The 13,247-nt window shown below is 39.9% G+C and overlaps 3 non-coding genes across 3 annotated transcripts; all 3 read right to left on the bottom strand.

The window, feature by feature from the left end:
- Window positions 1–1,402: 1,402 nt before the first annotated feature.
- On the bottom strand, window positions 1,403–1,474 carry TRNAP-AGG (transfer RNA proline (anticodon AGG)). Its single transcript has one exon. It is a non-coding gene; the product is annotated as a tRNA-Pro (tRNA).
- An 847-nt stretch (window positions 1,475–2,321) lies between these two features.
- On the bottom strand, window positions 2,322–2,393 carry TRNAP-AGG (transfer RNA proline (anticodon AGG)). The gene has a single exon. It is a non-coding gene; the product is annotated as a tRNA-Pro (tRNA).
- An 847-nt stretch (window positions 2,394–3,240) lies between these two features.
- TRNAP-AGG (transfer RNA proline (anticodon AGG)) lies at window positions 3,241–3,312 on the bottom strand. Its single transcript has one exon. It is a non-coding gene; the product is annotated as a tRNA-Pro (tRNA).
- Between the last annotated feature and the right edge of the window lie 9,935 nt (window positions 3,313–13,247).

Genomic DNA, 13,247 nt, shown 5'->3' with positions numbered 1-13,247 from the left:
TGTCCAAGTATGCATATTTGGAAAGTTCAGTGCAAAGATTTAGGGGTTCCTATAGAGTTTGAACTTTTCTGATAGTTGGAACCTAAGACTTGTCTCATACTGTGTGCAACTTAAGCATACAGACCAAGAAGAATGAAAAAAACAAAAACCTGCAATTAATTGTTGACCTTTTTGTTTGTCAAAAAGAGCCTATTCTTTTAAGCCACTCATTGTTTCTTAGAGAAAAGCAAGGTAAGAGAAAAAACTGTAATTTCATTTTGACAGTTTTTTATTTGTCAAAATGAGACTTCTTTAAAGCCACTCAAGGTTACTTAGACAAAATGGAATCTACAGTATACCCAATATACCACCAAATGGTTGACAGTTTACTAAATATGCATAAGTATATATTTTTTGATGGATTTTCAAAAGCAAAACTCACTTGATGCTTTTGACATCAATCAGATAATGGAACCATGGGATTTAAAAAAACCTGAGAAGATGGGCTCGTCCAGGATTTGAACCCTGGACCTCTCGTACCCTAAGCGAGAATCATACCCCTAGACCAACGAGCCAACTGTTCATGCATTTTCATGTATACTAATGAAATTGGAAGTGAAACTGTTGGAATACTTTAGTAAGTATTTTAAAATTCTATCAGATAAAAGAAGTAAGCACTTTTAAAGAACCTAAGAAAACAGGCTCATCCAGGATATGAACCTGGGGCCTTTTCCACCTAAAGCAAAAATCATACACCCAGACCAACAAGCCACAAGATAAATCATTTCTTATTCAGATTTTACAATTTTTAAAGTAAAACTCAAATTATTTAATTAAAAAAATGCAATAAGCTGGAAAAAAAGATGTTACATTTTAAAAATACCATAACAATTTAAAAATGTATTGGTAGCATAGCTAAAATGTTTCCTTAAGGTAAATTTTTGTCCAAGTATGCATATTTGGAAAGTTCAGTGCCAAGATTTAGGGGTTCCTATGGAGTTTGAACTTTTCTGATAGTTGGAACCTAAGACTTGTCTCATACTGTGTGCAACTTAAGCATACAGACCAAGAAGGAAGAAAAAACAAAAACCTGCAATTAATGGTTGACCTTTTTGTTTGTCAAAAAGAGCTTATTCTTTTAAGCCACTCATTGTTTCTTAGAAAAAAGCAAGGTAAGAGAAAAACCTGTAATTTCATTTTGACAGTTTTTTATTTGTCAAAATGAGACTTCTTGAAGCCACTCAAGGTTACTTAGATAAAATCGAATCTACAGTATACCCAATATACCACCAAATGGTTGACAGTTTACTAAATATGCATAAGTATATACTTTTTTGATGGATTGGCAAAAGCAAAATTCACTTGATGCTTTAGACATCAATCAGATAATGGAACCATGGGATTTAAAAGTACCGGAGAAGATGGGCTCATCCAGGATTTGAACCCGGGACCTCTCGCACCCTAAGCAAGAATCATACCCCTAGACCAACGAGCCAACTGTTCATGTTTTTTCATGTATACTAATGAAATTGGAAGTGAAACAGTTGGAATACATTAGTAAGTATTTTAAAATACTATCAGATAATAGAACTAAGCACTTTTAAAGAACCTGAGAAAACAGGCTAATCCAGGATATGAACCTGGGGCCTTTTCCACCCAAAGCAAAAATCATACACCCAGACCAACAAGCCACAAGCTAAATAATTTCTTATTCAGATTTTACCATTTTTAAAGTAAAACTCAAATTATTTAATAAAAAAATGCAATAAGCTGGAAAAAAAGATGTTACATTTTAAAAATACCATAACAATTTAAAAATGTATTGGTAGCATAGCTAAAATGTTTCCTTAAGGTAAATTTTTGTCCAAGTATGCATATTTGGAAAGTTCAGTGCCAAGATTTAGGGGTTCCTATGGAGTTTGAACTTTTCTGATAGTTGGAACCTAAGACTTGTCTCATACTGTGTGCAACTTAAGCATACAGACCAAGAAGGAAGAAAAAACAAAAACCTGCAATTAATGGTTGACCTTTTTGTTTGTCAAAAAGAGCTTATTCTTTTAAGCCACTCATTGTTTCTTAGAAAAAAGCAAGGTAAGAGAAAAACCTGTAATTTCATTTTGACAGTTTTTTATTTGTCAAAATGAGACTTCTTGAAGCCACTCAAGGTTACTTAGATAAAATCGAATCTACAGTATACCCAATATACCACCAAATGGTTGACAGTTTACTAAATATGCATAAGTATATACTTTTTTGATGGATTGGCAAAAGCAAAATTCACTTGATGCTTTAGACATCAATCAGATAATGGAACCATGGGATTTAAAAGTACCGGAGAAGATGGGCTCATCCAGGATTTGAACCCGGGACCTCTCGCACCCTAAGCAAGAATCATACCCCTAGACCAACGAGCCAACTGTTCATGTTTTTTCATGTATACTAATGAAATTGGAAGTGAAACAGTTGGAATACATTAGTAAGTATTTTAAAATACTATCAGATAATAGAACTAAGCACTTTTAAAGAACCTGAGAAAACAGGCTAATCCAGGATATGAACCTGGGGCCTTTTCCACCCAAAGCAAAAATCATACACCCAGACCAACAAGCCACAAGCTAAATAATTTCTTATTCAGATTTTACCATTTTTAAAGTAAAACTCAAATTATTTAATAAAAAAATGCAATAAGCTGGAAAAAAAGATGTTACATTTTAAAAATACCATAACAATTTAAAAATGTATTGGTAGCATAGCTAAAATGTTTCCTTAAGGTAAATTTTTGTCCAAGTATGCATATTTGGAAAGTTCAGTGCCAAGATTTAGGGGTTCCTATGGAGTTTGAACTTTTCTGATAGTTGGAACCTAAGACTTGTCTCATACTGTGTGCAACTTAAGCATACAGACCAAGAAGGAAGAAAAAACAAAAACCTGCAATTAATGGTTGACCTTTTTGTTTGTCAAAAAGAGCTTATTCTTTTAAGCCACTCATTGTTTCTTAGAAAAAAGCAAGGTAAGAGAAAAACCTGTAATTTCATTTTGACAGTTTTTTATTTGTCAAAATGAGACTTCTTGAAGCCACTCAAGGTTACTTAGATAAAATCGAATCTACAGTATACCCAATATACCACCAAATGGTTGACAGTTTACTAAATATGCATAAGTATATACTTTTTTGATGGATTGGCAAAAGCAAAATTCACTTGATGCTTTAGACATCAATCAGATAATGGAACCATGGGATTTAAAAGTACCGGAGAAGATGGGCTCATCCAGGATTTGAACCCGGGACCTCTCGCACCCTAAGCAAGAATCATACCCCTAGACCAACGAGCCAACTGTTCATGTTTTTTCATGTATACTAATGAAATTGGAAGTGAAACAGTTGGAATACATTAGTAAGTATTTTAAAATACTATCAGATAATAGAACTAAGCACTTTTAAAGAACCTGAGAAAACAGGCTAATCCAGGATATGAACCTGGGGCCTTTTCCACCCAAAGCAAAAATCATACACCCAGACCAACAAGCCACAAGCTAAATAATTTCTTATTCAGATTTTACCATTTTTAAAGTAAAACTCAAATTATTTAATAAAAAAATGCAATACGCTGGAAAAAAAGATGTTACATTTTAAAAAATACCATAACAATTTAAAAATGTATTGCTAGCATAGCTAAAATGTTTCCTTAAGGTAAATTTTTGTCCAAGTAGGCATTTTTGGAAAGTTCAGTGCCAAGATTTAGGGGTTCCTATAGAGTTTGAACTTTTCTGATAGTTGGAACCTAAGACTTGTCTCAAACTGTGTGCAACTTACAGATGTAGCCACCTTTATCTTGAGTGGCCGCGGCGGTTGTCCCGTTCGACCATACGCAGCGTACTGTGGCGTAGCGAGGCGCGCCTAGCCACAGAGAGGCTATCTAATCGCACGGAGACAGACATTTGACGTTTGGCGTTACCTTTACGTGTAATACCTGCGATCAGCCACCAGATGTCGCTTTTTACAATCACCACTGCGCATGCGTGTGGTCTCCCGTAAAATACAATACTGACATACATAATAAGGACTACTTTACTAAGGCGTCTCATTACGCTGCATACAGCAAATACTGTACTCATTACGCTGCATTATTTAATACAGTACTGTATATACAGTACGACACCGACGCAAATACAGTAGTACAGCATACAGTATATGATCCATCTACAATACTTTATGAATACTGTATGTGAGCGTCCAAGTCCCGCAGACAAAACACAGTACTGTAAAACCAGTAGTGTACACTGTCGCAAATGGATGTGTGTTACAAGTTCACTATTGCCTCTCAAGATTAGGAATTTTCTACAGTATGTTATCGTCCTAATCCCGTAGCCATTACAGCATAATCAAAACCAATGGATTTATACATTTGTCTGCGGCGAAGTGGTGAAGTGTTTCGCTTCCTATACTCAGAGTCCAGGGTTCGATTCCTTAAGTACGAATGCATGTTACTGTAGTTTTTTTCAGACACTTTATTATTTTTTTTATTCACATACTGTAAACCAGGGCATACAGTAGCTGCATGAGCGGTTCTATGCGATCGAGTCCGGTGTACCATAATGTGCAGGTTCTATGCAGGTTAAGGTACTATGCTCCGTACACAGTACACATACAATTCTGTAGCTGGGCAGACTGAATAGAAATGGCTACCACCTATGACTCCTTGCCCCACAGAGGCCCTAGGCTACGGAGCAAGTAATAGTCCAGATTGTACAGACTATGGGGCAATGCTGAAGGAGCGTCACAATCCCCTAGCTAAAATACACAGTATGCATATTATGATACACCGGACTCGATGACATACTGTAGCACACTGGCAAAATGGCCGCCGCCCCTGAACCCTTGTGCAGGTTATGGGGCAATGCTGAAGGAGCGTCACAATCCCCTAGCCAAAATACACAGGGGAGGGATAAGCCACTGTAGGATTGCATACAGTATTACGGTACACCGGACTCAATCGCATAGCACACTGTCAAAACGACCACTACCCATGAACCCCCACCTCCTGAACCCCCACCTCGTGGCATGCAGCAGTTGGGTATGGAATGAGAAATGGCATAAGCTGTGCAGGCTACGGGGCGATGCTGAAGGAGCGTCACAATCCCCTAGCCAAAATACACAGAGATACTGTAAGCGAGGTCTATGCACATTACAGTACTGTACGTTACACCGGGCTCGGTCGCATAGCAAACTGACAAAACACAAGTTTTACAGTACATACAGTAAAGCAGGCCAAAGCTGCAGGAGAGTTTCTACTGTAAAGGTTCTATGCACCGTACGGTAATGTACACATACCTGTACAATTCTATAGCAGGGCAGACTCAATTGAAATGGCTACCGCCTGTGACTCCTACAGTAGCTCCTAGGAGGCACTCAGCTATGGAGCAAATAACAGCACAGATTTTGCAGGCTACGGGGCAATGCTGAAGGAGCGTCACAATCCCCTAGCTACAATACACAGGGGTGATAGAGATAATCGAGTGGCTGGAGGGGGGTCCCCTTGATTTAAGTGGCCCCCACTCCTCCAGGGTACTCCGGCCAGGTGTGACTAGTTGGGTATTTAATTCCATGGCCGCAGGGACCGGTATAAAAGTCTCCCCCGGCTGTGCATTATCTGTCCAGCTAGTGGAGCCCAGTGCTGATTCAAAAAATATGGGGAACCCCTACGCTTTTTTTGTCCCCCTTATTTTTTGCACCAGGACCAGGCGCAGAGCCCGGTGCTGGTTCTAAAAAGATGGGGGATCCCGTGTCCATTTTTTCCGTATTCCTTCCGGAATTCGACTGCAATTGCATATACAGTACTGTACCCCTTAATGTCACTGCTTACAGTATACAGTATTTAGACATGAGCTTGTGTACAGTATCTGTCATGAGGTGCTTTTTTCACTGACACTATAACTTTTTTCTATTGTGATATACTGTACAGAGGCGGCAAACTAGCCAAACGGGAATAATCAGCTTCTGCAGAATAAAATGAGATGCTACAGTACATGCCTATATTCTGTGAGTGACTGCGGCTCTATGAAATTAAATCAGAAAATTTAAATATGAAATGCATTACTAATGTGTGGCATTACTGTACTGTATGTGTATAAGGTGTACTACAATATTTTCTGGTGTAACATAAGGAAAGGGCACTACTGCATGGTCTAATGCAGTGGTTCTCAAACTTGGTCCTCAGGACCCCACACAGTGCATGTTTTGCAGGTAAACCAGCAAGTGCACAGATGTATTCATTACTAACTGACACATTTTAGAAGGTCCATACAGTAGGTGGAGCTAATTTTTTCACTTGTGATTCTGTGAGACCTGCAAAACCTGCACTGTGTGGGGTCCTGAGGACTGAGTTTGAGAACCTGTGGTCTAATGTAAATAAAGATGAATGTGGTGGGGTGTAATGTGAATAAGGGGCATTACTGTTAGGAGTAATGTGGTACTATGATATGATGTCATGAGAATAAGAGACACCACTGCATGATATAATGTGAATAAAGTTGCAGTACTGTGTTGTGTCATTTCATCTTCGGGTATTATTGTGTTACCATGCCCCTTCCCAGCAAGAACATACTGTACACTGTTTTGGGCTGGCACTAAATGTGCACATTGTTCTTATTTAGATTATAGGGGGTAGGAGCGCCAAAATGGGTGATGGTGCTGGGAAAGGGGTGCAGGGTTAGAGGCGGAACTACGTAGCATCTGTGCAAGAGGGCATCAGCCAAAATCTAGCCTAGGGCATCATGTTGGTCAGGTTTGGCTCTGATAATACTGTATACTGTACTCTTACTGTACTTTGCATTCAATACAGATACTGTTTGCACACAGGTTTTACATGAATCATTGGCAATGCTGCAGGAGTGTCTCATTAGGCAATCTAAAATATACCACGACTATGGGTGGGGATACAGTAGGGAAGTTCTGTCACCATAAGCTGTCTGCTGTGTATAGCATATTTCCATCTGAGATGCATTTGTGTGTTTGTAATAAGAAAAAAACATTTTACTGTACATTTAGTGGATACAGTATTTCTCCCCCATAATGACGTATCATACTGTACAGGTACCCTCATGTACTGTACCGTACCATACTGTAAAATTGAATATTTATTGGAAAAACATCAATATTAATGTAAAAATAAAGTATTACAACATCCGATTCCATGTACTGCACTGATCAAAATGTACAGTACTCTTATTCAGGACTTATAAAACTGAAAATAACTGTTCATACAGTACACATCAATAACATTACTACTGTATAATATTCTACATTAGTTTATGCAATAATCAGACAAAGGCAATTTTATCATTTTTTTTAATAATGCACCAATTTAAAATTTTAAACAGAAAATACAGAACTACATATTTGTGGCTTGACCATTTCTTTCAACTACAACAGGTAATACTTTATACAGGTGATTTATATAATTATTACAATGTTCAGGTGTGAGTACTTCTAGCCAAAATTTCTTTATCCCATCCACCAGTTGCTGTTTTGTTGTTGGCTTTGCAACACTCCTAACGTACCTCTTCAATTGAGCCCACACTAATTCGATTGGGTTCATGTCTGGTGATCTATATAAAAATTAAAAAAAAGCGTATAGAAAAAATTAATTACATTACAGTAAATAGAGAAAATTAAACATACAATATTGTACTGTTTATTAAACAAAATTTTTTTTTACAGTACTAGAGTGCTATCCAAAATTTTACTTGTACACTGTTGAAAGAATACTCACTCTGGAGGTGTGCGTTCCCAATTCATACCTTTCTCTTCCATAAATTTGGCTGAGGCGGAGTGTTTAGGATCATTGTCTTGGAATATCCTATGGTGAGTTGGGTAATATTTATTCACAAATGGCACCATACATTTCTCTACTATTGTTTCTTGGAAATATTTCTTATCCATGATTCCTACAGAAATCAAAAAATGTTGTTCATTAATAAGCAACTCCTTTTATTGTGCAGTTACACGTACTCTACAGTACAACATGTATTTTTACAGAACACAGGCACAGAATAAAGTATAGTACTGTACCTTCGAAAAATAATAGGGGACCAGCTCCTAATCGTGATATGCCTCCCCATACATGGACTTTCAATGGATGCTTTGGGCGTGGTTTTAAAGAGATATGGTTACGTTTCCTGAATGACATTCTGGAGAACCGCTCAAGGGCAACAGACGATTCATCTGTGAAAATGACATCATCAAATGTTTCACCACTCTCAATCCATCGCCGTGCCTGTTCCACTCTCTTTTCTTTATTCACATCTCTTATCATTGGAGATATCCTGTGAAGAGCCAAAAATAATGAAATCAGATACAGTTATGAAATTACAGATTTACAGATTACTGTATATACAGTAGACTGTATGTGCAGTATACTGTATTATATACCTACTGTATACATTAAACTGTACATACAGTACATTAAGTTACATACAGAGTAATATATATATACATACTGTACATACACACAAACACACACACACAGTATACAGTATGTAATCATCACAATAAGCCGGCAATGCTTCATTGCTGTCTCTGAGTGCCTATACAGTAGGTATCTCTTTTGGGATAGAATATATACAGTATATACACACACACATACTGTATATAGTATAAAGTACACACTCTGTATAATGATTTATGGCATTATTATATCACGTATCAAGGGATTATTAACAGTGCATTTACTGTATGGTTTATACTGCTTTCAGTATTTTACCTTGTTGCGCCAAAGGTCCATCCCATTTTCCGTCGCATCCTTCTGATGCTGGTGGCCGATATGTCCAGGTCATACTTGGAATGGAGAATTCGTTTTATTTGCAGAGCAGTACGCTCATCATCCTCACGAGTTAGTTCCTCCACAATTTGTTGCACTCTCCTACAGTACAATACAGTATGAAAAATATGAATTCATGAACAGCACAATCACAGTTACAATTGATGAAGTTTTTATTTTATTTCAAAAAAATTGTTTATGGTATAAAGCAAGTCATTTAAACATTACAGTAGTGTACAGTACGTACCATGTGCATTTTGTAGGAAATACAAATCTGGGCGTTGTTCTCTCGAATGCATGATAGCGCACCGTTTCTAAAGTGACTATAATGCCACTTTCCTTGAGCCATGCATGGATCTCTTTGATGGTTTTATTTTCTTTTTTCATGTTGGCGATTATCTTGCTCATCGTTTTGTTGATAGTTACTGGCATGTTGTCCAACTATAATTCCTGTATGGAGAGAAAACATTTGTGAATACTGTAGTCTAAAATTTACACATCTGAAAATGCATAAGAGTTTTATGATAGAAGTTAATACTGTACATGTTTACTATCCAGTACCTGATGTTCAAATTTAAGTATTGTATACTGTACAGTACTGAAAATACAACTTCAGTGTTATGGACTGCAATTAGTTTCCTGTATGAAACAGATACAGTACAGTAAATAACCCTCCTTGGAAGTGCATGGGCCCTGTGAGACTTACAGTAGTGTACAGCATAAGGGTCGACTGACATGATGTACAAGCATTACATACAGTACATGTCAGTACTGTATGTAAATTCTTCAATTATTGCCTAACAACAATGCTGCTTACTGTATATTAAATACTGTAGGCCTAGAAATGTGCATCTCAATATAGTAGTTAAAAACACAGGGGCCTATGTGGATAAGCGAGTTCTATGCACACTAAAAATGGCCACCGACCGTGAACCCCCAGCACGTGGCAGCGCTCGTATATGTAGTGAGATACAGTATGGCATACATTTCACAGTTCAGGGGGCAATGCTGAAGGAGCGTCACAATCCCCTAGCTCAATTACATTGGGATAAGCGAGGTCTATGCACATTACGGTATACCGAGCTGGATCGCTTAGCAACCTGACAAAATGGCCGCCGACCGTGAACTCCCAGCACGTGGCAGCGCTCGGATATGTAGTGAGATACAATATGGCATACATTTCACAGTTCAGGGGGCAATGCTGAAGGAGCGTCACAATCCCCTAGCTCAATTACATTGGGATAAGCGAGGTCTATGCACATTACGGTATACCGAGCTGGATCGCTTAGCAACCTGACAACATGGCCGCCGACCGTGAACTCCCAGCACGTGGCAGCGCTCGGATATGTAGTGAGATACAATATGGCATACATTTCACAGTTCAGGGGGCAATGCTGAAGGAGCGTCACAATCCCCTAGCTCAATTACATTGGGATAAGCGAGGTCTATGCACATTACGGTATACCGAGCTGGATCGCTTAGCAACCTGACAACATGGCCGCCGACCGTGAACTCCCAGCACGTGGCAGCGCTCGGATATGTAGTGAGATACAATATGGCATACATTTCACAGTTCAGGGGGCAATGCTGAAGGAGCGTCACAATCCCCTAGCTCAATTACATTGGGATAAGCGAGGTCTATGCACATTACGGTATACCGAGCTGGATCGCTTAGCAACCTGACAACATGGCCGCCGACCGTGAACTCCCAGCACTGTCCTTGATTCACGTTGTGTCACACAGTAGAGCACCTTATTCACGTTACTGTACTGTACGTCACAGTAGTGCAGTAGTATATCCACATTACGTCACAAAGTAGAGATCTGCCACAGTCATGAACCTTATAACACATTATGCAAGAGTAATGCACGTCAGAACACATTAGGCCACTGTAACATCCCTTAGAATAATTTCTGCCAAAGTAACATCCCTTAGAACACTGTACTATCTGAAACACAAATTTCTGCACACTGCACGACACACTGCAATTAAACCACACAATGCACTGCACGACTGCATAGTGTATGCACTGCGTGATATGACAAACTGCACATTTCCCTGCAAAATATGATACAATGTACACTACACAAAAAACTGCAATTACCACATGTGTATACAGTACACTGCACGACAGTGCTGGCCCTAGCCAGATACAGATACAGCCGCAGTCACGCAAAATATAGGCATGCCGCATATCATTTTAATCAGCAGAAGCTGCTGGTGCCCCTAAGCATAGCAAATGCCCTAGGCATTTGCCTACTGTAGTTTGCCTATGCCTAAGGCCGGCTCTGCTGCACGATGTGATTCACTATGCATTACACTCACTGCACAATACCATATACTGAATGTACACTGCATGACACGCTGCAATTACGCAGCACGATACACTGTGATACATTGCATATACTGTACACTGCATGATACTGTACACTGCACAATCGTAGACCACGTGGATTGTAAAGAACTACTGTATATATACACAAGTTTAAAAAAATAACAATTGTTTTTGTAAAACGCATGTCGATCTTTTTCCATGTCAACTTAACGACCATGTCAACCTACAGTAACTGGTGTCAACCAATTTCAAAAGCCGCACCATCTAGGTCCACGCCAAAAAACAAATTGACCTTTTGACCCGGGTTAATGTTTGGTCCTTGTTTAACCATTTGTTTACCACAAATACTGTACAGTGCTATATAGACCGGATACCTGCTGCTACAGCAGCCCCTGCTATAATGTACTGTACCTGTAACTACAGTAACTTAAAGTACAGTAATCTACAGTAATGTACTGTACTTACAATCCCTTATGGCCTGCAGGCGTCGTGGGGTCCTCCTCACGAGGTCGCTCCATCTCCTCTGGAGAGACCTCACCGTTCTCCTCCGGTTGTAGGTCCGGAGGATATCCCTGCTGGCCCTCCTATACGCTATCACTTTCTCCTCGTTGCTGGCGAGAGTTCTGTCCCGCCAGCGAACGAGGAGACGCAGCTCACCCAGAGCATAGGGACGGTCCCGTGCAGCAGCCATAACCGTCCTTATGCTCAATGAGCGTCTCAGACGTCGTGCGCCTCAGACGTCGTGCGTCTCAGACGTCGTGCGGTCCAGGCATTCAACGTACAGTACTGTAGTTACTGTACTTTGTGACAGTTTCCCTTAGTTTTAAATATGCCCTTTCTTTGACCACAGTATTTTCCACTGTCTTGCCCTACGCCCTTCCCTCCTGGGAGCCTTCACAGGTCTTATGCAATACACAAATACCGAAGATGCACAGTCCGTCAGAATACACTCATTTCATTCCCGCTGTTTAGGTGCATTTAGCGTAAAGAATCGCTCCTGCAGATGTACTTTGATTTATGTGAAATCTGTGTGCATCCTTCCATTGACTGTCTTACAGTGTAAATAAAAGAATACAGTGCATTATTACAGAAAAAAAAAAAAAAAAAGAAAGAAAGCACATCAGGTCTCGAACCCTGGACCCCCAGCGAGGGAGGTGGGAGCCTTCACCCCTAGCCCACGACGCCTCATGAGAGATTTCCAATTTCATGTGTGAAAGTACTGCAAACAGCGGCCGGCCCCCGCCCCATTGCTGTTGGTTTATGCCTTAGAGGACTCGGACGCTCGCATTTGTAAAGCACGGTGTTTTCCTCCGCCTCCGGCTAGCCTGCTGCCCTTCCCCCATGGGAGCCTGCACAGATCATGCAGTAGACAGGGAGGGAATGCAAATGCTGGTTATGTGCAATACACAAACGCCCACTGTAGTACTGTTTTGCTCACTTACAGTACTGTACTGTAGGTTGCATTTAGCGTAAAGAATCGCTCCTGCAGATGTACTTTGATTTACTGTACAGTATGTGAAACCTGTGTGCATCCTTCCATTGGATGTACTGTATTGGAGAGAAATTTTTTTTTTTTAAAGTGAATGTCACGGGAACACATTAAAAATAAGGTTGGCACTTCCTTCCCATTGGTGTTGGTTTACAGTATGCCGTAGTGTACTCGGACGCTCATGTAATTGCATTTCAAAGGCACAGTATTTTCCATCGTCTCCCCCCTACCCCCATCACCCTTCCCCCCTGGGGGCCTGCACAGGGAGGAAATTCAGGTCCTGTGCAATACACAAACGCTGAAGATCTACAGTACTGTTTTGCTCAGTTGGTAGCGTCAGAATACACTCATTTCATTCCCGCTGTTTAGGTGCATTTAGCGTAAAGAATCGCTCCTGCAGATGTACTTTGATTTATGTGAAATCTGTGTGCATCCTTCCATTGACTGTCTTACAGTGTAAATAAAAGAATACAGTGCATTATTACAGAAAAAAAAAAGAAAGAAAGCACATCAGGTCTCGAACCCTGGACCCCCAGCGAGGGAGGTGGGAGCCTTCACCCCTAGCCCACGACGCCTCATGAGAGATTTCCAATTTCATGTGTGAAAGTACTGCAAACAGCGGCCG

Source organism: Pseudophryne corroboree, chromosome 3, assembly GCF_028390025.1.
Source record: "Pseudophryne corroboree isolate aPseCor3 chromosome 3, aPseCor3.hap2, whole genome shotgun sequence".
NCBI classification, from domain to species: Eukaryota; Metazoa; Chordata; class Amphibia; order Anura; family Myobatrachidae; genus Pseudophryne; species Pseudophryne corroboree.
The sequence above is the reverse complement of the archived record's forward strand: the minus strand, read 5'-3'. Positions and strand labels throughout refer to the sequence as shown.